Consider the following 12,969-nt stretch of genomic DNA (forward strand, 5'->3'; position numbering starts at 1 on the left):
CCACTTTTTAGTCCCCGTCTGTCCCTGCATAAAAGCAACAAGATTATTTGTGTTCCATAGAACAAACAATAGCATACAGGTTTGGAACGGCATGCGGGTGAATAAATTATGACAGATCTTTTAATTTTTGGGGGATGCAGGAATATTTATGCAGCAGCACTCCAACATGTACGGAAATTTAAATCACAGTTGTTTTCTTTAAGACTCTAAAAGTGAATTACAGTCCTTTGAAGTCAGTGCTGCTCTTGTAAAGGCCAGCCAGTAGAATTTCACTCTTAGACGTGACCTGCCATGTAGCTATTAGCTGACCTTTTGATCTGTGACCTGATCAGTATGCAGATGAGTGACCTCAACCAACCCAGAGCAGGATGAGACAGGGGCTTTGTCCAAAAACCAGGACAGCTGCCTTGCCCTCTCACTGCCCAGTCAGTTAATGACTAAACGGTGCTTTTCTATAAAGGAAAAAAAAATAAAAAGGTTTTGTCTAAAAAATGTATTCAACTTGAATACATGAATACATTAGGTTGCACCAAGAGTTTAAGAGTTAGATCAGGTGGAAATTGAGTCATAAGTTAAAAAAAGGAATAAATGGAAATTTGATACATTTGATACACCTCCTAAAATAAACTTCCCCTTCAGATGCTACGTTTATTCATTCCATCAACTGCATGAAGATGATTGTGGGGTATCTTTGCTGCCTCCAAAATGAATACATCTTAGTAGACAGGATGTTATACAAACATTGCATTTGCACCTGTCTTGTTGCCTTCCTACCTCTGCATATTGCCTACAAAGGCAGTATTTTTTAACTTTTGTACACAGCTGGGGTCACCCAGGCACTCACCCTTCCTGTCTAGAGAGCTCAAAATTCAACACGTTTAAGCCATGTATGTTCATAAGGCTTTTAATGTAGTCCACAAACTATGAGGCACATGGGTGGCACATGCCTAGAGAGCAATCAGTCACTTTGACGCACCCCAGCCTAGAAAGAAAGAATACGAGACGAGAGCTAATATTCGGCTTGAGAAAGGTAATACAAAGTAAGAAATGGAAAATTAGATTCCAGTGGGGTTCCAGTGATGTGCAAGGAAATATAATTCACACTAATGGATTAGATAATTACATCTCAAAATAGTACACAAGGATGGAATACGAAATGGTATTCAGTTAGGTGGTTACGGGGAATAGCTTCATATGAGAGGCATAATGTGATCAAATGCTTTATATCAGAATCATAATGTGATAAAATATGAAGTATAAATTAGTGCTTCAAAGTATTCAAAGTCTTATTCATACCTGTCTCCATAAAGAGCTTTAAGAGGGGCAAATGGCATTCCACATGACAGCATTATTGTTTTTCCACATCTGATGTGATTAAAAACAGCATATTTAGGTATACTTATTTAGGGAGTAGCTAGATAACTTACCAGCTGCATTACCACTTTACTAACTGGATATCATTATTTGGATGGATAATCAGAAGTCACTTTGTTGGAAATTGTACTATATAAATGAACCAGAAACCTCTATGCAGTGGCCCCAAAAAGTATTTGGACACTTAAGCCACACTTAAAAATGTATATCACCCTAAAGAAAATCATTTTACAGGTAAAATAAAACTATTTAAAGGGATCATTCACCTAAAAATGAAAATTCTCTCATCATTTACTTACCCTGACATCCCAGATGTGTATGACTTTCTTTCTTCTGCTGAACACAAAGATTTTTAGAAATATATTTCAGCTCTCTAGGTCCTTTCAATGCAAGTGAATAGTGACCAAAATTCCAGAAGACTCCAACAGTTAAATCCATATCTTCAGAAGTGATATGATAAGTGTGGGTGAAAAAAAGATCAAAATTGAAGTCCTTTTTTTACTATCAATCTCCACTTTCACATTCTTATCCTTTTGTTTTTGGCAATTTGCATTCTTCATGCATATCACCACTTTTTAGATATACATCTGTTTCTCACCAATCATATTGCTTCTAAAGACATAGATTTAACCACTGGAGTCTTATGGATTTTCTTTATGCTGCCTTTATGTGCTTTTTTGGAGCTTCAAAATGTTGGAACCAATTAACTTGCATTGTATGGACCTACAAGGCTGACATATTATTTTAAAAATCATTTTTGAGTGAACTACCCCTTTAAGGCAATTATGGCTTATTAAAGGGACAGTTCACAGGAAAAAAATAAAGATTCTGTCATCATTTACACACTCAAATGCCATTTCAAACTCTTATGACTTTCTTTCTTCCCTGGAACACAAAAGGAGATTTAAGGCAGAATGTTAGCCTCAGTCACCATTTACTGTAATTGTATGGAAAAAAGATGCAATGAAAGTGAATGGTGACTGAGACTGTCATTCTGTAAGGGCTTAGAATAACATACATTTTCATTTGGGGGGGGGGGGAACTATCCCTTTAAAGAAACAAACAAATTTGCATGGCTAAGAATCAGATAAGCATTTCATCTAGGGTCAAATAAGAAAGTGGCCCAAGTCTAGTGTGAAAATAACAGATTTTTGTGTTCGAAATGCTTAAAAAACAAGATTTCTCTTGTTGCACTCACTTTAGACTCATCTTTAGTGATGTCATTATACTCAGCTGTGTTTTGTGTTAGTCAGAGGAGTGTGTTTGTTATGTGTAGTATGTGTTACCCCAAATACTATCCTTTCACTTATTGGACAGTTATTTAAAAAAAACTTTAGTTTTAATCACCTTGAGCAAAACTGAAAATGATAAATATGTATTTTGTCTAAAAATAAATGTGATGCTCATTAGCTACATAATTATTTATTTATTTTTTTTTTTTTGCATCATTTAAAAAATTATTAAGTATTAGATCATTTACCTCAAAATCAAACTTTATACATTGCACATAATTATTTAAAGGATCTGGAATATTTTTGCAGTGTATTTTGACAAACAGGTGTTAAGAAAAGAACTGTGTTTGTTTTTGTTGCTATATAGTGTTTTGGTAGAAAATAAACTAAAATGTGCCTTTTACCCCAGGGTGCCTTTAGCCCTGTTGTACCATATAGCTACAAGGCCCCATTGACGTCATGACAATACTATGATTTAGGCTGAGTGTAATTTGGTGAATCTCTAGTTTCAATAGTGTGCTTGCTGATTAGTTAGAGATGAGTATGTGGCTTATCAGATTTATCCATTCATAGTCCGGGTTTAGAACCTCAATGGACCTACTGTATCAATGCCCTCTGGATCGAACCCCTTTCCTCTGCTGGGTTTCTTCTGCAGCTGTCCACAGGAAACCCATCAACTGGAGCTTTGATGGATAGAAAATAAATGTTGCTTAGCAACAACGGTTTGAGATTTGTTAATGCCAAAGAGGCTTTACTGTTCATTCATTGTAACATGGCAATGATAGAGGTTAACCATTAATTTTAGGCACAGTTCAGGCTCAATTTCCCATCCTATATTATATGCACACTGGGTGAAGTGTTGCATGGCACAGTGTGTCAACCTCTGTGATAATCCGCAGAGAATGTTCGCTTATCATTCAGCTGTTTGATTTCCCCAATCATAACGACACCAGCTCCTTTTAAAAGGAGTAACAGCAATTACCGAGCCACATTATGCTTATTATTGCTTCCGAATGTTTATGCTGATACAATTTTTTTATTGGTTCAGCAAATAATTGATCTTGGTTTCATTGGTTCAGCAACTTTTTTAATGGTGTACTGCACCTGGGCTGTTCCCAGGGCCTCATTTTTGACTGACTTGTTTTGTGACAAAATTTTGTGAATTTATGGTGTTCCGTTCAACTCAGACTGTCGGAATTCCCCAGTTCCTATTTAGGCCAAGTCCACAATAATTCACTTTTGGTTGAAAATACATTGATTTCAGTTTGTCATCCACACTAGAACAGCATTTTCCTCCACCAAAAATGTAGCATTTTGAAAACCCTCTCCATAACCGCATACTTTGGGAAAACTCTAACATTAGGAAACTGACAACGGAGATGACAGAAGTGTAGACTAATAGGTTTTTGGTTGAAAAAAAAATAGATTGATTTTGCCATGTTTATGACGCTCATCCACACTGGCACCGCATTTTCCTCCATCGAAAATGCTTACTAGAACTGCATACTTTGTAAAACGATGATGTTAGAAAATGGAAAACTGAGTTTTCAATCGAAACATATTAGTGTAGACATTACTCTGGAATTAGTTTAAAAAAATTAATTACCACAGCTGCGAGGGGGTTTCGATTACAACTGCTGAGAGAGTGACAGTAAATTTGGCATCTTCTACCATCTGACTGTCTTAATCCACCACGCTCTATTTTATTCCTCTTCTGGAAACTCAATTCAAACATAAGAGTGGATTTTTTCTTTTGGTCTTGGAGAAAATGGGTAAGTGAAAATAACATTTGCTGTGATCTCCCATTCACCCCCATTCACCGCTGTCAAAGTTTACCCCGCAAATGTTTACTTCCGCGTTCCAAAACCCGGAGTGTGAAAAAGGTCTAAAGGATAGCACTTTTGAAACTATTTAGAAACTTGTGGGGAAATTCACAAAACTGATTTCACAAAGATGCCTGTGGATGACATCGAACATGGCAGTATCCAGGGAGATACAGTATGTATAGTTAATTCTAAACATTCACTTTTAAACACAAAATGCATAAATGAGTAGAAGCTCCTAAATTACAAGCTAATAAAACTTTTTGCAGACGTGAAAACAGAGTGTTTCGAAAACACTCTCCATTACCGCATACTATGCAAAACGATGACGTTAGGAAACTGAAAACAGAGTTGTCAAATGAAAAAGGATTAGTGTGGATGTGGCATGAGACATAAAGTAGGAATATCTACTTACAACTTTGGATGGAATTTAGTATTACTTTATCGGGTTTGCTCTACCCGTTGTTGTTGTGGCATTACAAGTACTGTATTATAAAGTGCAAATTATCCTACTTTTGTTGATGTCAATTCCTCACTGGTCCGGGCTTGTGGATGTTTTTTTACAGGTTAGGGTTAGAATGACCTTGAAGGTCAGTATACATATATATGTCCCTTTTCGCATCAACACCTCAGAATCTGAAGAACTTTGAACAGTGAAAAGAGGTCTTCAGGTAAAGCCAGTCATGACAGTACTTATCCTGACTACATCAAGTGTATACTTTAAATGTGAATGCCACATTTGTTCTCCCTCAGCTAAGAAAAGCCAATCAGAGAAAGCTAGCCAATGACCCCTTCAGCAGTCAGGTTTTACATGGTCTTGACTCACTTTGTTGCACTTGTGTTAGCAGGCCAGTGATTGCAGTGCCAGTTAAGGTTGTCTTTTGCATTTGCACGTAACACCTACATGAGAGGTTTGCTGATTAATGCTATTTACATATTCTTAGAATTTCCTTTGAATTCCATTCATATATTTAAGGAATAACCTATACACATACTGTATGGATTGTGTGAGATATCACCAAGACTTAAGCTATAAATAGTACCAAAGTACCAGAATGAATGTACTATAATTCAGCATGACATATTTCAGTACACCTTATGAGGACTTTCACTTTATTTTAAAACACATAGGGGAGACCTGGACTAATTTTCACACAGGGAAGTAATCACAAGGGCTGTATCTTAGTAACGATAAGATCTGGAGTAAAAAGTCCAATTTTACAAACGTGTTTTGTAGAGTTTTTGTATTTTGGTTTCAAACACTTAGTTTAAAAACCTCTTAAATTAGAATTTTTGTGGATTCTACCCCCAAAGTAAATTTAATTTGATCATATTTATAAATAATATAACATAATATGTTTATTACTCATATTTTAAAATAACTATAAACATGTTTTTGTTACAGCAGCTCTTGCGTAAAAAAGCAAACTTGATCAAACCACACTGGCATACACTCAGGCAAGGGCCAACTATATGATGAAGGCAGATTTTTATGGAAAGGTTTAAATGTGTTCTTAGCACAAAGGTATATTTCATGAAAGTCAGGTTGGGGCATGTTGTCACCTGCTGTACATGCAATAACAATATTTGTTGGCCAAAACAATGTTTTTAAATTTGTGTATGTTACTTTTTCCATTTTTGTTGTTTCTAAATCATTTTATACCTCATAATAGTTTTACTTTTTTAATTTAGCTGAAAAGCCTATAATAGGCTGTTTAATGAAGACATATATTTAAAGAGATGCATAAATTTGTTTTGGTGGTGGTGGTGGGGTGACGTGTCAATGTGTGTTCAATGAAATATACAGTACAGTATGTTTTTTTGTTTTTGTTTTTCTGGGCAATAATGGTGAAAATATTCAACAGCTTTTTTTGCAGCCAGTATTTTAAGGTATGTGCCTATACTGAAATGGAATATTTTCAAAAATAAACCAGTATTCACCAGTTTTCACTGGAGTAAAAAATTAACAACTGGTTTCCCCTACATTACAGCATTGTTTTGTTGGTTTAGACAATACAGGTCTAAATTACAAGTGCTTCAAAAACCAGACATTCAAACCATTTGTTAACACTTGTTAACAACATTAGATAACATGAACTAACAATGAGCAATACTTTTACAGCATTTATTAATATTGGTTAATGTTAATTTCAACATATAGTAGTAATACCTTTTTAAAATCAAAAGTTGTATATGTTAACAGTATTTAATGCACTATGAACTAACATGAACTTACAATGAACCATTGTATTTCTATTAACTAGCATAAAAAAAAGATGAATAAATGCTGTAAAAATGCATTGTTTATTATTAGTTCATTATACCTAATGCATTAACTAATGTTAACAAATAGAACTTTATTGTAAAGTGTTACCAAAACTCCAACAGACACCCAATAAGGTATGAATTCACCTGTTCAGTATGAAAAGTTTGAAGTGGTATATTTTACCTGCTGACTTTAAGACTTTTAAAAATGAGTGTAAGTACGTTAAAGAATTTGCTTGCCATTTCAGCTGTCTGTGGATAATGTTGCATGTTCACCAACATTCTTTTTCCATTGGAAATGTGCATGATTTCATTTGTGTGTGTAGTGTTCCTGACAGAAAAACACAGGACCAGCAATAATTTAATTTGAGAGTATTAGGAATTGCAGTCCTGTCATGTATAATTGAATGTTTTGAAGACAAGCTAGACATGGAGAGCTAACACTCTTGTCACTTCACATTTTTCTCTGAGCGTTTAAGTCTCTGTGGTATTTTTGAATGTCTTGTGTTGATGAACTGGAAAAATGCACAGTTTTCCATGAGAAACAGATTTCTCTGTCTTAAATTTTGTATTCCACTGTGTAGCCCGTTAGAGACTAAAACCCATGTTGATTTTCACAATTTGTCTGGTTTGCTATGGCTTACAGTCTGTCAAAGGCGTATTTCACAGTTCTAAACCAATATTTGTTGAAAATATTGGAAATCAGACTGTTAGTAAAATTTATATATTTGTGTGAAACCTGGAAAAGATTATTTCATGCATGGATTATAAAACACCTGATGCTCCTTATTTTTAAGAGGTAGCATTGGTGGTTAAATGAACATTCAGTGTAAACTGCAATTCATTTGTATTCCAGACTCTATTGTAATAGAAGCCTGGGTGGTATACAATGTAGCATCCTAAAATAGAAATATAAGCGGAGTGTACGGTTATCTCCTCTAGGTCAAGTGTTGACATAAGTGGGGCTGAAATGGGCTGTAGCTGTTTACATTAATCAGTCCTGTCCTGCCTGAGCCTTTCTGCTGACTTCTGGTGTCAGGGGACCTTTTGTTCAGTTTAACATTCACTCATTCTAACCATTTTGGACCCTTAGGTAATGCTGGATTTGTCAGTCTGTGTTGTTTTGTCCCCTGGCACACTTGGACAAATTTAATGTGTTTTGGTGCAGAAATTCATCTGCAACTTTAATCCAGCTAGACAGTGCACACAAAATTAGAAAAAGGGTTGAAATATAGTTTTGGGATATTGTATGTTGACTCAAGGTATTGAAACATGGGAAATCGACATGTTGCCTTCAAAAGTTCATGTACCCTGAAATCAACCCCATTCAATGAATTACTGAGAAGTTACTCCCCTAACAGATATTTTTGCATTAATTCATGCATGAGCACATTTTCCTCTAGTCCTACTGATAGCTCGTTGCGTGAGCAACTTCTAAAACACAGGTTCTGGTCCCATAGGAACCAGGAAGTAATCGCTTTCACATTAACAATGGTGAGAGCGATTCGGAGATTGCATTTTTGCTCTAAATTTACATTTTTAATCCACTGATGGTTAGGTTTAGGGTTGGGGTTTGGGTTAGGGGTTTTACAACTTAATTTACAACTTAAAATACAACTCGCTTTTGGTGCCACTCTGTGGATATTTCACCCGGAAACTGGAGCACACACGTGCCCATACATTCAACAACACTTCCAGCTCCAGTCACTCAGAGGCAGTGATTCGAATTTCGGTAAACACAGACTGATTTCAGCAGCAAAACTTTCGACCTACTGTTGCCGAATTCACGTGATATAAGTCTGGGTATTTAGAGTTAGAGTGACATCTGTACATGATGCAAGCCAGATTCAAACCTCATCCCCATGAGCATGTACACTACACACTAACTCACAGCTCTGACGTCGTTACGTTTTCTTGATTCCCTGGAAACTGCACCAAATGCTGTGTGATGGCCATTAAATGAATCTTGCTAGATACATTTTTTCACTCACAAGCATGATATTGGTAAAAGCAGTTTTGAGCTCATATCTTCATGGAGCACATATAGATTTATGATTTTATAAATTGCTTTTTTCAAAGACTCCCAGGCTCAAACATATTCCATTGTTCACTTTTTTAATTCACTTGCATCTGCAACCACTCTGTTTGTCATTTATTATGTTTCATAAATTACTTTGATAACCCACTTCTCTATATACAACCCGTTCTCATTCCCTAAGCGTCCAATTTTGCCGCTTGTGCAGAAGCCATCTGCATCTGCGTGATGACGCCAAAGGCACCCTCTGGCGTCAGTTTGCAATGCATCCGGCAAGTGCGTTCTTTTCAAAGAGAAACCTTTGACGTAATGGGTATTACAATTTTTTCATCGTTTAATTATACGTTGGGGTACAATTTTGTCATCAGTGACATGTTGGGGGTATGATTTTCATTTCATTTGAAATCAGCAACATTTATTCACAGTGGTTAATTTTTAATCTGTTGTTTATCTGTCTGTTTAATATGTCTGTACACATCCTGTACTGCTGAAGTGACCCATTTCATTCCGGATGTATTCCGAGTCTTAAAATCATTTTACATGAAGAACAAACCTAAATGTACGTTTTTAGTCACTGAACACAGTTGACCAGCGTCCACCATAACCAGGGTTGGGAGGGTTACTTTTGAAATGTATTCCACTACAGATTACAGAATACATGATGTAAAATGTAATTTGTAATGTATTTCGTCAGATTACTCAAGGTCAGCAATGTATTCTAAATACTTTGGATTACTTCTTCAGCACTGGTAGATTTTTTCACTTGTTTTGACTATAAAAACTCTTACTAACTCCAGTACAGTAAGACAAAATACACATATTAAAAATACATTCTCTGAAAAACATAAATATCTTATGCAGTGTTGTTTCTAAAACAAGATCAATCAAATTGATCTTGTTTTAAGGATTTTTAGATATTTTTACAGGAAAACAATACAAAAATTATTATCAAGAATATGATTTTTGCCCTAATATCAAAGGTCTTACTAGAAAAAAGAAATTATGATCCAACGTGAATTTTCTTGATAAAAAAATATGATCATGCTTGGTAATATGTGCATGTACAATGGTTAGAAATAGCATTTTAGCTTAGCGTAAAGATGACAATTTACACAAGGTTTATTTCTATTTCTTGTGCTCCAAACTTAGTTTAAACGTACTTCTCTGTCTGCTCGTATGAATATAACACATCATAAGAAAGTGTTTCACCGCTGTTCAAATGCACTTTGGATCGCATCATTTATATGTATACATTTTTCCATCTGAAAGGACTAAATATTAAATGAAACAAATGACAATAAAATACAAAGTAATCTCTTCAGTAATTAAAATACTTTTGAATGTAACTGTATTCTAAATACCAATGATTTAAATTGCAACTGTAGTGGAATACAGTTACTTATATTTTGAATACGTATTCCTGTAATTTGTATTTCGTTACTCCCCAAACCTGACCATAACACATCCTGCACAAGTTTCGTTCTAACACATTCAAAAATTGCAGCCTCAAGCGTAATTACATGGGTTTAACATCAGGCGAAAATACCATTGACTCTCACGTGTCTTTTGACCGATTAATACAGCCCAAGTATTTACCATTGGCTCTCGCGCATCTTGTGACCAGTTTCACTCTGCTACTCACACAATGCCATCATCGTATGGGTTGGAATATTATTATAGTGCATTTTTAAAAATAAATGATTGTGACTGTACTTTATCTGCTTGTTACATCTTTTCTATTGTTGAGAACTGGTTAGGTTTTGGCATAAATGTGCGGTTGGGTGCTTAAAAATATCTATAAATAGTGTAATATATATCAAATTATGTGTATCAAAGTGTCTCATGTTTTATACTGTTGATTATTGGTTAGGTTTAGAAATGAGGTTTGGTTAGGGGATCTAAAATATTATATATGATTGTATAATGTAATGTCACACTAATATATTTATAAGTATAATAAAACATTCAGGTTAAACACATAAAATAATATTCAAAGACTGAAAACTGACAATAAAGTTTTCTCGTTGAAAACCAGCCCGTTCTCATTCCCTAAGTGTCCAATTTCAACATGGAGTGATTATTATTGTTATTGGAGAGGAGGACAGAATGGTACCCATTTTTTTTTTTTATTCATCTTCTGACTGGTCATCTACCCTGCGCCAGAGGCTCCATACACTCATACACTTTAGTGAGGGACACAGATGGAACCAAATAACAAAGACCAGAAATCCCTCTGCAGTGGAATGGAACTAAAAGGAGTTCTTGTTTGGCCTTTGACCTGAACACTGAAACTCAGAGTGACATCTTGTTTGTTTTCTGTCACCGGTAATAACTGTGAAAAAATAAAATAAAATAAAAAATAAATAAATAAATAAAAATATCCGAGGGACAAATAGGGATGATTTTGAGAAAATGAGAGGAAATGCATTTAATTGAATTTCATGTTGTAGCATTAAGTCACATAATAAAACACAGAAACGGATTCCGATAGATACAGAAGCAGCCTCTGTATTAGAATAAATTTGCCAAACATCTACCATCAGTTTATTTTTTTAAACAACAACTGTACAAAATACATACAAAACAGCAAGAAAGGCTATTTAAACACTAATATTACAGATTCTACAAAATTGATTTAGTTTTTTTGCTTACGTCACAAAAGCTGTAATCTTTTTCCTCTAAAGTGTACATGCTTAAACTGATGATGATTTAAACCATAAGTTAAACTCTTTTGGCCAGTTTGAGTCATGTAAAGTTTATGATGCTACATCAAAATCCAGCAAACGTTCACTCAGGCATTTTACAGCAAACTTCAGCGACTACCATTGAAAAAGAGAGCTGAAATTTTTTTATTTTTTGTTTTGTTTTTGTTTTTCAAAGAGTGAGATATCAAAACAGGGTATTTACAGCATAAAATGATTATTAAATTATGTTCCCTTATTGTTATTCAAAAAAATAAACAATGATACAGCTATAAACATCCAAAATCATACATTATATTATTCTACTCTTGAATGATATTTATACTTTTGCAGCTCACAATCATAAGGCTGTTCATTTATGCACTTCTTGCTCACTGTTCTGCTAGTTAAACATGCCAACTCTGTGAAAAAAAGGCAGTCTAAACAGAGTGAAGATGAAGCGAGGAGCAGATTGGGCTATGTACAAAAAATATGTAAAGCAATGGACACTTATTTACTGAGGATTTAGTGAATTCCTGAAATGCTGAAGTTAGAGGCTTGAATGCAAGATGCAGCTTAATAAAATGTCAAATGATATTTTGAGGCTTTTTGAGTGTTCCTATAGCTCAACTGGTAGAGCATGGTGCTAACAATGCCAAGGTCCTTGGTTCACATCCCAGGGAACACAAATGCTGATAAAGTCAGTAACTTAATGCCATTGTATGAACGCAATGGGCTATTTTTATACTCGTTTATAAAAGAATGCGTTATTGGGCGAGCTATTTACAACTTATTTTATAAGGGTGTATTTGTTAATTGTAAAATTCAGCTTGCAATTTCAAAAAATGAGAGCTGATAAGTAATCAACCATCCATTTTCAAACCAGTGGTTGAGTGCAGTGTTAGTATCAGTGTGTAAGCCATCCCTGGAACAAGTTTCCCAGAGTGATTTGGCATTGATACATGCAGCTGTTAGTACAGTTACCAATAGGCAGTGCTTTAGTACACGGTGATAAAAAATGTTCTGTGTGGAAGTACCAGAGAATTCCCGCCTGAGCTCACACACATAATCACCTCCAATAAAATCAATAAAATCCCCCAGTCAAGTTCAACCAACCCATCAAGTGTCTATAAATCCTCACCTATAATTGCTTTAGAAGCTGAGACTAAACTGGACACTGCTTAAAACAGAGCAGAAGGTAGGCTTATTTTGGTCTTCAGTAGCATGGTAGGCTATGAACAACCTGGTCTCATGACAAGTCGTAATAATTAGTATGAGATGGTAAATCATAACATATGACTTTTACTTCCATAGTGAAAAATAAAACAAACCAATGAAAAATGTTATTACGAGTTTTCCTAAATATAACCCCTAGCTCAAACCTCAGGCTAAACCTTTCCCAAACCATGATTTTTAATAGAAAAATCCCTATTGTGTAACAAAGAAAGAAAGAAAACATTAGGATTTGGATCGAGTCGATGGAAGCATGTTACAGGTTATTGACATCAGTCATTTGTATAGCATAAATAAATATGAAATGAGTAACCGAATTTGTTCAC

The sequence above is a fragment of the Myxocyprinus asiaticus genome, chromosome 16, assembly GCF_019703515.2.
Source record: "Myxocyprinus asiaticus isolate MX2 ecotype Aquarium Trade chromosome 16, UBuf_Myxa_2, whole genome shotgun sequence".
In the NCBI taxonomy this organism is placed as follows: Eukaryota; Metazoa; Chordata; class Actinopteri; order Cypriniformes; family Catostomidae; genus Myxocyprinus; species Myxocyprinus asiaticus.